Source organism: Nelumbo lutea, chromosome 2 (assembly GCF_056320005.1).
Source record: "Nelumbo lutea isolate HS-2025 chromosome 2, American lotus-T2T, whole genome shotgun sequence".
NCBI classification, from domain to species: Eukaryota; Viridiplantae; Streptophyta; class Magnoliopsida; order Proteales; family Nelumbonaceae; genus Nelumbo; species Nelumbo lutea.
Window position 1 is genome coordinate 65,010,987 of NC_142685.1, and position 16,228 is coordinate 65,027,214.

General features: G+C 39.0%; 2 long non-coding RNA genes across 4 annotated transcripts; one reads left to right on the plus strand and one right to left on the minus strand.

Annotated features, from left to right (window-relative positions):
• Positions 1-1,962: 1,962 nt before the first annotated feature.
• On the plus strand, positions 1,963-3,271 carry LOC148871239 (uncharacterized). 2 transcript variants are annotated; one of them, XR_016108157.1, is made up of 2 exons: positions 1,963-2,098; positions 2,812-3,271. It is a non-coding gene; the product is annotated as an uncharacterized LOC148871239 (long non-coding RNA). The 2 variants fall into 2 exon arrangements; XR_016108156.1 differs by lacking the exon at positions 1,963-2,098 and adding an exon at positions 2,282-2,454.
• On the minus strand, positions 2,511-13,971 carry LOC148871240 (uncharacterized). 2 transcript variants are annotated; one of them, XR_016108159.1, is made up of 5 exons: positions 13,721-13,828; positions 13,416-13,502; positions 10,699-10,870; positions 9,082-9,198; positions 2,511-3,128 (listed from the first exon to the last, which is right to left on the minus strand). It is a non-coding gene; the product is annotated as an uncharacterized LOC148871240 (long non-coding RNA). The 2 variants fall into 2 exon arrangements; XR_016108158.1 differs by lacking the exon at positions 13,416-13,502 and having other exon boundaries at positions 13,721-13,971.
• Between the last annotated feature and the right edge of the window lie 2,257 nt (positions 13,972-16,228).

Below are 16,228 nucleotides of genomic sequence, written 5' to 3' on the forward strand. Positions count from 1 at the left end.
TAAGTTTGTATGTGCTCTGCTTTGCACCTCTTTTATCTCTATTTTATTTGATTTTCTTGGGCCATTTGAAACTATGTTTCTAGGTTTTGTGCAACAACAATTAATCAATGCTAATCTTATCACGAGGCTTATAAACCAAAAAGTTAACAATATTTTGATAGGGCCTTCAGACACAAGAGTGAGGAGAAAGAACTACTGTCTTAGACCCAACCATTTTATAAGTATAACATAGATTTTAGGGGACTAACTGTCTAAGGCCATGTTTGGGAGTGCTTAAAAATAAGTGTTTATCAAAATAAGTGCTTATTTAGACCATTAAACACTTATTAGTATTTGGGAAAAAAGCCTGAAATAAGTGCTTATTTTAAAAGTAAGGACTTATTTTTTAGCCCAAATTTCTAACTTTTTTTAAGTGCTTATACAATAAGCACTTATTCAACTTGTTTTTCTTTCAAAATTATTCCTAGTTGAATTTTAAAACACCACTTATAAAATTAATCCTAGTTTAACTTAATAAAAGTACTTTACAAAAGCACTTTTATGAAAGAACTTTCACAAAATTACTTTTATGAAAGCACTTTACTTTCATAAAATATAATTTTTTGATCATATTTAGTCTAATTTATTTATATTATTTAATATTCATACCTTGGAGAGGCTAGGGTTTAATATCCACTAGGTACCGGCCTCCTTGACTCAATCTAGTTGAGGATTGAAATTGATTTGGTCCCTTGGGGAGTGAAGTCCCTACCTTGCCCTGACCCCAATATACATATTCACAAAGAAACTTTTAATTAAAAATATTTGAGGATTCACGTCCTCGATAGGGAATTCATCTTTGTCAAAGATCAAGGATGGAGGTTAACTTTTCTCCCCAACAGTGATCTGGGTCGGGGACGAGGACCGACTTAAAAGCCAAGGTCAAGGATGGGGAGTATAGCCACTGTCCCATTGCCATTCCTACATATATGAGTATATATATTTAAATCAAATCATATCAGATTATATCATATCAAATGAGGGTGGATCCATATTTGATCCAATTATAAATAAATTGAATTCAGATCACCCTTAATAGGATCAAATTCGAATTCATATAAGCATATACCATTTGCAACCCTAATGGGTCATAAATGGATGGATTGGATTGACCAGTTGGTTGCATTAGAAATTGCCACCCGAAGTTTTACTTCTATTGAAGTTAAACTATTTATAGGTATGCAAGTCAAGTGGGCTTGGCCAAGTTTAAGTTCAATCCAGGCCCGACCCTAGGAATTGGGTTCTTGAACCTGAGGTCAAGTCCAAACTGTCCAACTCATAACCAGTCCATTCTAAAATGTGACATGCATTTGTATTTGTGTATATATAGAATTAGGGTTGAGATAAGGTTAGATCAGGAAACTAAATTTTGAATTCAGCTGGCCAAGTTCCACACCTAATTGTTTACTTTTCATCGGATTGATCAAATGTTTTGAGTTAAATTTTAAAAAATGTGATGCTGGTGCAGTATATCATATGATTTCCACTTTATTTTTTTTATTTTTTTATTTTGTATGATCATTCCTCCACACTTGCCCCGGTAGTTGGGGGTCTTGGGCGTCATCTTTCTTCCTTCCCAGACAAATAATAATGCTTGCCGGTTTCAAAATGATTAAAATGTGACAAAACTTGGCAACTTTCCACGCTATGAACAGAGATGCCCATCGTCCCTGTCCCTAAAATCTAGAATGTAGGTGAGGTCCGGGGGGGTGTCGGTGGACTAAAATGTGATCATTTCCAACCGTCAGGTCTACCTTGCAAATTTCTGATATTGGGCTTAGGTTTTGAATCCAGGCCCAGCTTGACCCAGAATATGAAATAAAAAAACCCTGTGAATTTCAGCCCCCCACAATGTCGCACAGCACATCCTGCCGTGTATTGAAAATATCTTTCGATGATAATTTCAAAAATGATGATGTCATCATCGGAAGATGTTTCTAATACGGTAGGGATGTGGTGTAGGATGTTGTGGGAGGCAATCTTGTACGGGGCTGATTTGGCCTCCGCGTATGCATGTCAAAGAAACTCTCAAGGATTTCTACTTGACCGCCATGGCAAGGTAAACCCAGATTGACTATCGTTGGATTGTTCGGATCCAAAAACAGATACATCTACTCCTACTTAGTATAGTTGAATTGTTCAAGAAGATTTTATTTTTTTTTATTTGTGGGTGGAATATTCGAGATGATTAGTTGGTATCTCTTCTTCTTCATTGAATTGGTCCTTGTACGACGCCTTGGTTGACTTGTAAGTTTTAATACTTGTTTCAAGTCAACCAAATATGAGTTATAAAATCCAAATACATGGGTAGTAAAAGAACCAGGGAAGCTTCAACCTCAGGTCCTCAGCCATCTTCACAGTTGATGCTGCCATCTTATAGGTGGAGATTCTCTGGACTTCATAGTCTAGTACCAAGTGAGAGCTGAACCATTTATGATTTATCAATTATCATTTGTCTAACACTTGAGGGGTTTAAACTTACAAAGAAATTTCTTTCTAATTCATTGGAAGATGAGTAGAATGTTTTTAGTTTTTAGATTTTCTTTTCTGGGAGTGATTTAGGACACACCCATTTTTTGATAAATGGGTAGTTGGGCACATCCCTAATGAAAGAGAGACAGAAAGAAGTCAAAATATAGGGTGATTTTTGTCTTTTAATGCATATATCAAATATGCATATATCACTCCCCTTTTCTTACAGCGAAAAGAATGAGACTGGATTTAAAGTTATAAATACCATGCCTATGCCTTGAACATTCTTCATCTCCTCAGGAACTGAAACAAGCAAAGAGAAATCAAGTTGATCAGGAGAGGTCGCTGCTTCTCAGAAATGGCCACGGGGTGCATCTGCTGCCAAAAAGATGATAGTTTTGATCCCATAGGGATCCTCTTAGTGCTCTTTCTTGCTGTCATGTTCATGCTTGTCTGTTCCCAGCCATCGCCTCGAAGGATTTATGCTGTTCATTACCGTTGCTGTTGATGTTCTCCTGGTTTGCTTATTACCTGTAATGTATTTTTCCATGTGTTCCACTTGCTCCTTTGTATGTCATCCTCCTTTTCAGTTCTCCCTTGAGGTGTGTGAAGTTGAGCTACAAACAGATACGAATGATCAAAGAAGATATTTGATGTGAAAATGCATTCATCTTATGGCATTTGTACTGTAATAATGGAGATTTAGCAACTGTGGTTAAAATTGTCAAAATTATAATGATGGTTTAGCAATTGTTGGTGACTTTCAGTATTCTTTTTTATGGAACTTAGCATTTATTTCTGCTTCACTTTTTTTTTGGTTAAGAAAACGTTTCATTTCAACACATAAAGGCAACATACAACAGAAACCAAATTAACAACTGACCCCAATTGAGATTCAACAAGGTTACCAAAACCCAACACTGACTAGCAGAGAACCAAAGAAACAGAGAGATTAAACCAACCTCAACTAAAACTGCAGACACCCAAACTAAAAGAACCTGACTGACAGAAACCTAGAGCAGAAAGAAACAGAAAATCTAACAACAAAAAAGAGACAAAGAACAGGACTAAGAACCCACATCACTAATATTCCTACTGCCTTCAGCTATAATATCAGATAATCAGTCTGGGCAATTGTTCCTCAGTAAGTTGTTCTCCAAGAGACCTTTTTGAGCAGTTGCATGCACGGCCCTGCAGACCTTTTTTCACTGAGTAGACCAAAAGAAAACTTGCATAATCCACTTTACTATTGAAGGGAAATCAAAGATGGGACTAAAGTTCTAGACATGCTTTCAACAAAACAAATAGATGTGACACCTTTAGACCACAGACACTCCTTCCCCACCCTCCTCCATATGCCAAACATAAATGCTTAACCATTACATATGTAAGTTGTATGCATGATTCTTAATATAGGACAGGTCTATATCACAGCAGCTGCTGCCTCCTGGATGATAAACAATGGTAGGCATCGTCTGCATGGACAGAACTATGGATACAAGGCTAAGAGTGTGATTTTAATCAGAAATAGGAACATGGATCTACAAGCTTTGCAGCCACTGCAATATAATCAACAACAATCAAGAAATCAACCAACAAGGCAGCAACTACCAAGTACCAACCAAGCTCAGTTCCAAGGGAGACACCAATTTCCTTAAAAATTGGAAGCTTTTGGTGTATAAAATTAAACAATTATCCTTGCATCATTACCCACTGGTGTAGCCAGAGACCTGCACACAAAGGCTGACCAGTAGGGTATTAAAAAAGAAATTTGTTAGCATCTACAGTCAATCTCCACAATTGTCTGATGCAGATAAATACTCATTGGGTGCATATGCTCCAAGGATCAGTCCCCTGGATAGAACATATAAATAGATCACCGTCATGTAATCCCTGAATCAATATCTTACAATTGTGTTGGCTACAGAAAGACTAAATTAAAAATAGCATAAACCAAATGCCTAAAAATAACATTAGTTAGAAAAAATACAAGAAAATAGAAATCTAGAACCTCAGATACTTGATATCATTGCTTGCCTGTAATACAAGTCTCATGCTTGTGAAAATGTTCACTCGTTAGTTAGCACTCTTCCTTTTTTTTTCTCTTTCTTCTTTCCCTACATCTCATCTCCTTCTGTCTCTGTATGCCTCACTATTTTTTTCTCCTTTTCTTCTACTTGGATTCAACATTCTGATCCTCATTTTGAACATCAGCTCTTCCAGCTTCAGCCTTCTTTTTCTTTCTCTTTTCTTTTGTTCCGTCTCTCCCTTCAAATTTCTGACTAACATCCTTGTTTTTTTGTATATCAGCATCCTCAACATTGGCCTTCTTTTTTCTTTTTATTCTTTTCCTACTTGTCTCCTGTGACAGAAACCTAATTAATTGCTTCCTGGGCCTGAGATGGTGTTGCTTCTCCATGTTTCCTCTTCTTGGAGATCATCTCTTCCTTAGTTTCTCCACCAACTTCTTAGAGACTGGTTCCATAGCTCATCCATGTATGAACTCAGGTAAGGAATTATATGTCTGCATATCAACTCAAGAGCCAATAATCTTCTTAATATTTATAAGAACAAAATGGAGCAGAAACTGACAAAAATCTCATACTATCACATGAGTAATCAGTCCACGTCCCTTTCTTATGATCCTTGTCATAGAATTAGGTTTACCTTTAGTTGATCCAGATAAGTGGCCTAATTCTCGGGCATTGAGATTCCTCAATCAGGCTTCAAGCTACAGAAGATATTCACATAAAGGGCTTTCAAGGTGAAAAGATGTCAACATTAAGTAAATTTTTATTGTCTCCAACAATGTTTTAAAACACGGAGGCGTGAGCGAGGCGTTCCACTACCTAGAGGCATGAGGCATGATTCAGAATGCAAGAGGCGTAAGCCTCCTTAAGAGGAGGGGTTTAGGAGGAGGATGGGGGATCTCATTTATTCATTATTTTTAATAAAAATCTTTTATATTAAGAAGAATAAAGATGCATATTGCTCGCTCGCCGAAGGGACAGGGGGCAAACCACTTTCTTTCCCTTTATCTTTTCTTCCCTTCCCTTTCCTTTTCTTTTCTTTCCTTTTCTCTTTTTTTCTTCTCTTTCTTTTTCTTTCCCTTCCCTTTCTTTTCCTTTCCTTTCCTTTCCTTTCCTTTCTTTTTTTCTTCTGTCTTTTTATATCAGATGTGCATGAGGCGCATGAGGCGTACGCCTCTAGCACGCCTCGTGAAAAAAGCGCACGAGGCGTATGCCTCAGAGGTGTCAGCGCCTCTGGCATACACCTCAGGGCGTTTTGGGAGCGCCTCGCCTGGAGGCACGCCTCCAGGTGTATGCCTCCCACGCCTTTTAAAACACTGGTCTCCAAACCTTAGCTCAAATCTCCAGTCCCACATCTTGATTATGTCCAAGAGCATCATTTTTTTATTGGCATTGTCAACAGCATCATATCAAATGGTTAATGCAGTTTTGCCAGCAAGATCATCAAAATTTTTCCTTTGTGTTTTAGGAGATGCTTGCCAATTAAGGATGCATGAAAGGTAAGTCCATATTTGGGGGTAACGTGCTTTACTAAAAGGGCCTTCTCTGCACCAAGAGTCTGAATTGTGTTACCAGGCTGCTTTGCTAGATTCAGAATAGGGGTGTCAATGGACCTGTTTGGGTTGGACCCCGCCAAACCAAAATCAATTTGGATGGATTGGACGAACCAACAAGACATTGAATTGGACCAGTCCAGACTTAATGGTCCAAAGTATTTAGTAGATTAGATTGGACCTGGTCCGTCCGTAATGAATTTATATTGGACTGGATTGGATTGAGCCAACATCTGGTCCATTGATAGAAAATAAGAATATAGGTGTCAATGGACCAGTTTTTGTGTTGGAAACAATCTAAATTAAAACAAATTTGAAGAGATTGGATGGTCCAGACATTGAATTGGACCAGTCCAAAATGGTCCAAAATATTCATTGGATTGGATTGGACCTAGTCCATTTGTAATGGACTTACATTGGACTGGATCAGCTGGGACCAAATCCAGTCCAATTGACACCCCTAATTCAGAAAGTAGCCTCCATGTGCAATAAGTCAAGCACCAACAAGCTCTCCAACAAGATATGTCAAATTGCGCAATAGTATTCACGCTGCTGTTTAAGTAGCCATACAACTGAGCTCTATACTCAGAAAGAGGCATAACTTGATGACATAGGTCTCTGGTTTTCATCAAGCCTAGGTCACTGACATCAATTCCCATGGAAACGACCAGTCATATCAAAGCATAGACTAGTTAACCAACCACTGAGTTGAGGTCCACACCAATTGCATCACTAACTATTCAGTCAGTACCCATGATGCAATCACCTAGGGCAATTAGGAAACAACTAGATTGACTATGACCAGTCAACCACAAAGTGGTTTTAAAACTTATTTGTTTGTTTGTATCTCTATTTTCTTTTTGAAAGATGAGTTTTCTTTTATCTAATTATTTTTAAATATATAGAATATGTTTGTATTTTATCATATTCATACCGTTGCTTTAAATATTTATGACAGAACATGATTGGTTGGTGGTACATAAAATAGAAAAAATGCATAAAGTGAAAGAATAAAATGGAAGCATTCTTTTTAAATTTTCTTCAATTATATAGCTGTGTGCTGGTACAGAGTTTCCACCAGTGTTTTAAAAGCTGAACTGATGATCAACCTGGTTTTCCTCCCGGGTGAAGATCACTGGTTCGACTGTCTAAGTCAAAGGGGTCAGGCTGTCAAAACATCTCAGTTCAGCCCTTATTCAGAATGTTAGGTCATCTTCTCAATGTCTGTCATGGTAAAGAGAGTAGATAAAAGACAAGAAGAAGAAGAAGAATAGCCATGAATTGTCGGCTGCAGGCTGCACTACCTAGGCCACTGATCTCAGAGGTCACCAGTGCTCACCCTCCCTCCCTTGATCTATGTTATGGGCCCGCGCGTAGGATCTCGTCACGGGACGGTCCACCGGGAGAGACTCCTGTCTTCCCTTGCCCTTGCTCTTGCGTACAGACCCTATGGTGGCAATCGCGTGGGTGATTGGTCCAAGAGATCACCCGAACTCTCCTCACTCTCTTTCTTGACTGTGAAAACTGAATGCTTTATTTCAATTCGTGGCTCCTTAAATAGGAGATTACAGAAGGAAATTCCTAATTAAACTCAAACTCCAACTTGAACTCAAACTCCTAATTACCTACTCCTAATGGTAACACACTCTTAAGATAAGATAAGGGATAAGGGATGGTGTAGCTGGCGGCAAGTTGGCAGGCAGAGCTGATGTGGTAGGATAAGTGTGGCCCCCACCCTGATGAGCTGTCACGTGGGCCTCGCCCTGGGCGGCGCGCTGCCGGGCGGTGCGTGTTGTGTGCGGCCAGGCGGTGCATGCAGTGCGCTGTTGGGCGGTACGTGTTGCGCGCTGCCGGGCGGTGCGTGCTGCTGTGTGCGCTGCCGGGCGGTCCATGCTGCTGTGCCCGCTGCCAGGCGGTGCATGATGCTGTGCGCACTGCCGGGCGGTGCGTGCTACGCACTGTCGGGCTGTGCGTGCTGCGTGCTGCCGGGCGGTGCATGCTGCGTGCTGCTAGGCAGTGCGCGCTGCGCGTTGCCGGGTGGTGCGTGCTGCTGTGCACGATGTCAGGCGGTGCGTGCTGCGTGCTTCCAGACGGTGCACGCTGCGCGTTGCCGGGCGGTGCGTGCTGCTGCGCATGCTGCCAGGCGGTGCGCTGCCGGGCGGTGCATGCTGCTGTGCGCGCTGCCAGGCGGTGCATGCTGTTGGGCGGCCTGTTGTGCGTGCTTCTGCCTATGACTGCGCCGCAATGTGATGCCGGTTGGTGTGTCCATAACAATCTATCTACCTAGGCCACTGATCTCAAAGGTCATCAATTCAAACCGTGACTTGTGAACAGTTTAAACAATTCACTGATTTAACTGTTCAGGTCAATGGTTTTCTGGCCAAGTCAACAGTTTTTTAGACTTTTTGAGTTTGGGGTAAAACAATCCCATCGTTGTCTCCAGGTGTTGGGCCAACCAGTCCAACTGTGATGGAGATCATTTTGCAACCAATGCACCACACAGAATTCATACTTATTTTAGGTGTCAACGACATTAGTTTAGAGTTTATTTTAATTAATGCAAGAACTGGGTTTATTTGTAAACTTTCTTTTAATAGGGGTTAATTGTAATTTTCATACTTAATAGGGATTTCATTGTAATTGTCAGGTTTTAATATTCTTATAAATGTTGTAACATTATCTTGATGTTATTTTTGAGAAATAGTTCTCTCTCATCTCCTTCCTCCTCCTTATCTTCTTTCTTCTTCTTAACAGGTTACAGGTGGTGTTGCATCAAACCGTATGGATCAACAATGGGTTGATGCATCCAATAGTCAAGGTCGCACTCTCTTTAGAAAACAAAAGCCTTAATTTCATATCCTAGCATATCTAATCTAACTTTTATTTATGTTTGCAAAACAAAAACCATAAACTAGATTTTCAATATTATTTTAAAGCATATTCATAGTCTATGTTCACTTATTTATGAGATTGCATCAATATCTTACATTTAGTAAGTACTTTTCTTTCATCAACTAGTCATCACCTCACTGCATTGATAACATTGGAAATAACAGGCTAACAGCCACCTCTTTCAGTTCCGCCTTAACCACTTTTGGTATTATCTGCACAAATAAAAAGGAGTGTGTCATAAGCATTTATTGGCAGCATCTTTACACGTGTACTCAAGTATGTGCTCAAGAGTAGAGGGACACGATTGGCTGAACAAGGCATCTAAAAAATCCCTTTATCCTTGTCCCCACCCCAACAGGGCACGGGGTTTCAAACTTGGATAAGTCCCAACATGGACATCTTGTACATCAACCCTTTCCTATTAGATGGTGACAATCATGTGTTTTTCCCTAATAAATTCAGTGTTTGTTTCAACTGCCAAAACAATGCATCAGAATGATTTCTCAGAATCATCCAATAAATTTATCTTTGACCAAGGAAATCTCCTAAAGGAACCCATGGGGTCACCCGAAGCCTCTCAACCTTAAAAAAAAAAAAAAAAATGTAATCCATGAGACAGTTGCACTCTTTATTCTTTTCTATCAGAAACATGCTTGTATCTAGAGAGGCTCCAAAATAAACCCAAGCTCATTGGCACCAAATCTTGAACTGCTAGGCTAGATATATTTCGCTCAAATGAATTCTCAATCCCCTTATCAGCTCCGTTGCAGCATTTTTGTGAATGCAGGTTTTAAAAGCTAGTGTGGAATCAAAGAGTTAAATATTTTTCAGAATTTAGAATACCAGTTTCTTTCCTTTTTTTTTGCTCCAAGGGGCTACATAAACAGGGGGTAGCCCATCTCCCTAACTCTGTAACCCATAAACGCCCCATCTCTGTGCAGGTGAGATTCAATCCCAAGTCTCCGCTATAGCCAGGAGGAGACCTTACCAACCAACCGGTTGGTACCTTGCAGCATACCAGTTTCTCTTTTGATGCATTTCCAAGTTTTAAGTCAGTAGCAACTAAAGCTTCTCTATCACAATGAGCCCATAAGAATTTGCAAAGAGTTAGTGGGCTTGCTATCAACCAACGAGGTTGCTTATGATGCTGATAAGGCTTCAACCATGTTCTCAAACTTTGAAAAAGCTTTCTGCCTCACTACCTAACATTGATGCGAAACTCTTTACATGTTAAATTCATGGTGGAATGAGAAAACTAAAGGATAAAGCAGAGTAGCATAACCCTACCACACACACACATATATCAATCTACCAACAATATAATTAACTTATAATGAGGATTTTTTCCCTTTATTTATTTCTTTATTTTTGAGTAGGAGATGATCATATCTTGAGACTGCTCTCTTTCAATCATGCTCCAAGAACATAGAATGGGATTAACATTTTTTGGTAGTGTACGTGCAGTCTAATAAAGAATCACTTAAGCAAGAACAGAGGTGAAATTTATGATAGAAAATCAAATGTAATTAATTCCCACATACATACAATGGATTTAATGACATATAAAACAGATCTAATCAAGATTTAGAAGGAATAGATATATCTCTAAGCACCATTGCACCAATGATCTTTTTTTTTTCCTTTCTTTGAATTGGAAACACAACAAAAAACTATGGTATTAATGATGGATAAAGAGGAGAAAAAGGATATACCTGTGCCATACGAGAATATCAGATAGGGGGAACCAGGTGACAGGACCAATTACATCATACAAGAGCAGTAGAATTTATCCCAGGCTTAAAGCCCTTCAATGCAGCTTAGCTCTTTCCACTCTCTCTCTCTAAATAAGCCATCTGCCATAGTGCTTGCAATCTTTGGATCCATCTAAAGAATTATTTTAAAAAAAATTAACAAATTATTCATCCTGCATGCAAGGGACTTTGCTTCTCTTATTAGGCATTTGTACAAGTTTTATACATCTTTGACCTGGAAGCATGGTCATGATCAGAATACGTGGACAAAAAGGAATAGGCACATTCCCTGTCTATTCTCAATTTGTTCCTAACCTATTAAGTTGTAATTTGATCAGGATAAAAGAATGTAGGTGGACAAAACTAACTGTTACAGATCTCACAAGCAATTCATTGTCAACCAACTATACCAAAGCTAAGGATATCAAAACCTCCAAAAAAGATATAGATAACTGAAGATCCATGACAAGAAATATCCTACATCAGAAAAGGAATGAGAGGTGCAAAGGATTAGGGCTGTTCATAAGAAGACCCAACCCGACCAAACCGACCAACCCGGACCAACCCAACCCGAATCGGTTTCGGGTTGTAAAAAATCATAAACCAATGGTTCGGGTCGGTTTCGGTTTTCACATATGAAAACCGACCCGAACCAAACCGACTTAGTAGTTAGTAGTTAGTTCCTAGTTAGTATTTACAACCTACTTATTTCCTACTTAACTAAGTTGTCTCTATCCTAGTTACAACCTAACTTAATTTCTAGTCTTCTAGTTAGGAATGACATTAATGGCAAGTATTGTAAGACAACTAGACAAGGAATTTTTTTGGAAAAGTTTAAAGAAAAGAATCAAATGATCCTAGTTTTTATGGTCTTTTACACCAAATAGGCAACCAATTACAATTAGAATTAGGTGTCCTTTTTTACTTAGATTAGAAGGTTTCCTGAAATATACAAATTTCAGTCTTCTTTCTCTAATACAGTTTGACTTTCTATTTTCTTGATAACTTCTATTCTAACTTGGTCTGCCCCCTACCAATTTCAGTCTTCTTTCTCTAATAGAATTAGGTGTCCTTTTTTACATCAAATTTCAATCTTCTTTCTCCAATCTACCAATTTATTACCATAGTTGAACTTAGAGCCGAAACCGACCCAAACCGACCAGGTCGGTTTTGGTTTCAAGTTCAGGTAACCTGACCAGGTCGGGTCGGTTGAAAAAATCTCAGTAAACCGACCCAACCTGACCCGTGAACAGCCCTACAAAGGACTTATATACAAGTAGAGGTGTAAAACAGGTTGTGCTGGGCCGGCACAGCATGGCCTGCATGTAGCCTACGAAAAGTGTGGGTCGGGTTGGGTCGGGCCTCCCATCCCTTGGGATATTTTAGGGGTTGGCCTGGCATGGCCCATGGTCCGAGCCCAAATGGGCCCGTGCTGGTCCGTGGGCCGAGCCTTGGGCCAAGTCGGGTCGTGGACTAGGCAAAGTTATTTATTTAAAAGAAATTCAAATAAAACTTAAATTTTTAATTTTATATGAATTTTGGTGTATACAACTACTTATATATACAATAGTTAAATAAAATAGTATAATAAATTTGAAAAAAAAATGTTTATTTTATTAATATATTATATGCTATATGTTATTATATATAAAATATATATATGGACCGGGTTGTGCCAACTCGTGGACCATTGGGCTGGGCCGGGCCAGGTCGGCTCAAATTTGTGCCAGGCCACGAAAAACAGCCCGATTTACACCTCTATATACAAGGATTGGCACACAACCTAATGGTTGAAACCTTTGGATTAAAGGTGGTGCCCAACTCTATGTAAATCCTACGCATGTGCACAAGCTCCTCGAATTTGGTGAGTCCCCTCATTGCACTATATCGAGCAAATGGTTTTGGTTGGCATACACATCAAACTCGGTGATATGATAATGGATTCCATTCAAGGGGGAGTACAATGTACCTAACGTGGAAAGAGGATTCACACATGAGGGGTAGATTGTTGGGATGCATGTGTGAATGTAGGAGTGTCCCACATTAAAAATGAATGAAAAGTACAAGGGACTTATATACAAGGATTGGCCCACAACCTAACCACTTATGCTTTTTAGTTAAAAGAGGTGGGTAGATTGTTGGGATGCATGTGTGAATGTAGGAGTGTCCCACATTAGAAATGAATGAGAAATGCAAGGGCCTTATATACAAGGATTGGCCCACAACCTAATCACTTATGCTTTTTGGTTAAAAGAGATGTCCAAATCTTATCTGAAAGTCCTATAGGTGTACACAAGTTCCACGGTTTTGGAACAGAAACGAAGGCAACATAGCAAAGCAGCAATCTGGTGTGGAGATAAATTTGAATGCAAGATATAATTGGAGATTAATAAAAGTAAAAAACCACAAAATTCAATTAATAAACCAATCATACAACATGTATAAAACTTATCCAAACGCAAGTCACAAGATTAGTCATAGATGAAATCACGAATTAAACTTGAGCATATACAATTCAAATAGTCAGCCAGAAAACAGTGCAAGAAATAAGATGAGAAAGCAAATAGAAGAAACTCCAAATGCTAGAAGATCAAATAATGAATGAAGGAGACTGGTTTGATAAATGTGAACCACTAAAAAAAAAAATGCAATATAGTATTAGGAGGTAGAATGCCCACCTAAAAACATGACAAATAAACACAAGATAACGAGAAAGCAGTTCAGCAATGAAAGAGGACTCGAATCCATGTGCTAGCGCAAGAACTCTGAATTCGATTCATAAAAAGTAAAAACAAGAGCATATTAACAAACAACTTGATATTTCTTGTTATGGGTAAAACAGTAAGTCAAATTCAAATCAAGAACGAAATAAAGAAAAAACGATGGGGAGAACTAGTGAAAACACTGAAACTTATCTAAGTAAACGAGAGAAAAGAAAGCAATAGGAAAACATTTGACAGCAAAAAATAGGACAGAAAGATACCATGGAAGAGTATTAGCGGAGAAATCACGCGGCAGCAGAGGAGGCAATTAACAGGCCAACGGCAGCGGGATCAAGAAAGGAGAGAAGAAGAGGGGTTTTTGAAGGTTTTGGTCCAGAGTCCGGAAGCGGTCCGGTTCAGGTTACACTTTAACCCGACCGAGTTTATGTCACGGTCACGGTTCTGGGTTTATACTAGACTCGATGAACCCTCCCGAGTCCCGAGTCAACCGATTCTTCGTCAAGTCGATTCTTGCTTGCAGTGTGGTGCATTTCTAGGTTGTAGCTATACGGAATTCAAAGCCACCATCACCGTTAAACGAAAACAAGAGGTGGGGCCCCGGCCTGGGTTGTCTTGGGTCGAGCCTTGATGGACACAGACAGATAGGGCTAAGGGTAGAATTTGGCAAGGTTTAAAATTAAATGGGCGTTGAGGTCAGGCCAGGCACACTGAAAGATGAAGCCCAAGGCCAACCAGAAGAAACTAAAGGCTTGTATAAGGCCTAGGGTGGGCTTAGCCCATTAATGACCATTGACCAAACTTGACCCAAACAATTTTTTGTTTTGTGTCATAACTCATAAGCAGTATATTCAAAGATGGGAAGAAAAATATGATGAAGCTGGGGTTGTAAGGACACTGTATTCACGAAACATTAATATATGTGGTATTTGGATTTAACATTTTGTAAGCTGCATAGAATCCTAAACAAGTATACACTTTATATAGTATAGATATATATTAGGCTGGGCAATAAAAATCTTGATTATTTCTTGTTGTATGGCCAGCTATGTCGATAGTGTTGAACAATCAATAGGGCTACATTTGGTTGCAGTGCAATTAAATTTGCAAGGATGCAAAACTTTGGTAGTGCAAATTATTTGGGTAAAAGTTCTGATTTGTTTTTTGTTTCTAGTTATTTTATTTTGCAGTACAAATGAAGTAAAATAAGACATAAAGCCGAAACAAAAATTAAACCAGATTTTGCGATCTTTTGATTTACACTTCCGTTCCATTCATTTGTTCTAGTGCAAGTAAAACTGTACTGCAACCAAACACAACATAAGCAACATGTGCAAAAGATAAGTGATAAAAATGTATATACACATATTGACAAGTGCAAAAACTAGAAAGGATGGGGTCAAAAAATGAACCTATTTAAGAAGTTAATAGTTTTAATGGATAATAAAATGAGAGAACGTATTGATATTCTGAATCCCTGTTGTTTATCCCTACCTCCTTTTGTAACCACGGAGTCACTCAACAACAGCCAAAGTCTTGCAGACTCCATAATCAAGAAATTCTTAGACCTCTTATCACCATTACCACAGTAACTCGTTCAAGCAAAGAAAGAGGAAACCCAAGGATTGGAAGAACTGCATAGTATTCAGAGTTCTGAGAGATAAAGAAAGGCATTCGGATTATAAGCCTAAAAGAATACCTAAAAAAATATCCCAGAACTTGAAAAGTAGGAGCCGGAATATTTCAGATTTCATCGGAGATAGTTGGCTGGTCCATTTCAAGTCTTTGGCATGGCAGATAGAGAAGCTATCATGAACAGAGGGCCTTGGAGCTTTGGCAGATTCTCATTAAAAGTGTCTTACAAGCTATACCCAATTATTTTCTTTCTACCTCCCTCCTCTACCAAAATTTGGGAACTCCATGGAGGATAGCTTAATCTGGAAATCCATGGCTAATGGTAACTTCTCAACAAGGTCAGCTCACCTCTTACTCTTAAATGATGATTCTGCATCTTCTAACTCGAACAAAGCCTTTGGAGAGTGCACTTGGAAGAAGTTTTGGAAGTTCATTTATTTCCAACCTCCAGTTCATTTGTTCATTTGGAGATGCCTAGCGCACTCATTACCACTAAAAAAAGATCTATCTATCTAGAAGAGGTAGGTATTCACATCGATTCAACTTGTTCTATATATGTGATCAACAGGAGAAAAATATGGACCATGCATCTATTCCTATACTACCCCCTAGTTCTAGTTCAGAGAATTTGGTCCAGTTCTTCTCTCAATCTAAGAATAGCAAGTCACCAAAACTGGTCCATTTTCGAATGGTTTACCTATTGGCATGAACCGGAGGATCCAAGTTCAAATGATCATGTTTCTATCTTTGCAAAGTGTGGAAGGCAAGATGTAACTTGATCTTCAGAAATGAAACTTTCGACATCAATTTAATTCTAAATAAAATTCATGCCCAGATAGAAGATCTGTTGGGGATTTCTCTTTCGACTGAAAATACTAATACTGAAACTTCTTTAACAGATGTTGATCCTCCTGCAACCCCTCAATGGAAAACTGCTCCGAGGCATTTTCTCAAAATAAACTTTGATGGAGCGACATCGTTTACAAAATCAAGGGCTGGAATCATACTAAGAGATCACAATGGATCCCTTATCTTAGCAAGATCAATGGTTCTTCCTGTGTCTTCTGCAGTGGAATCTGAGGCTCTAGCTTTGTTTGAAATTTTTGAAACTAGTCGTGGACCTATAAATACATCAT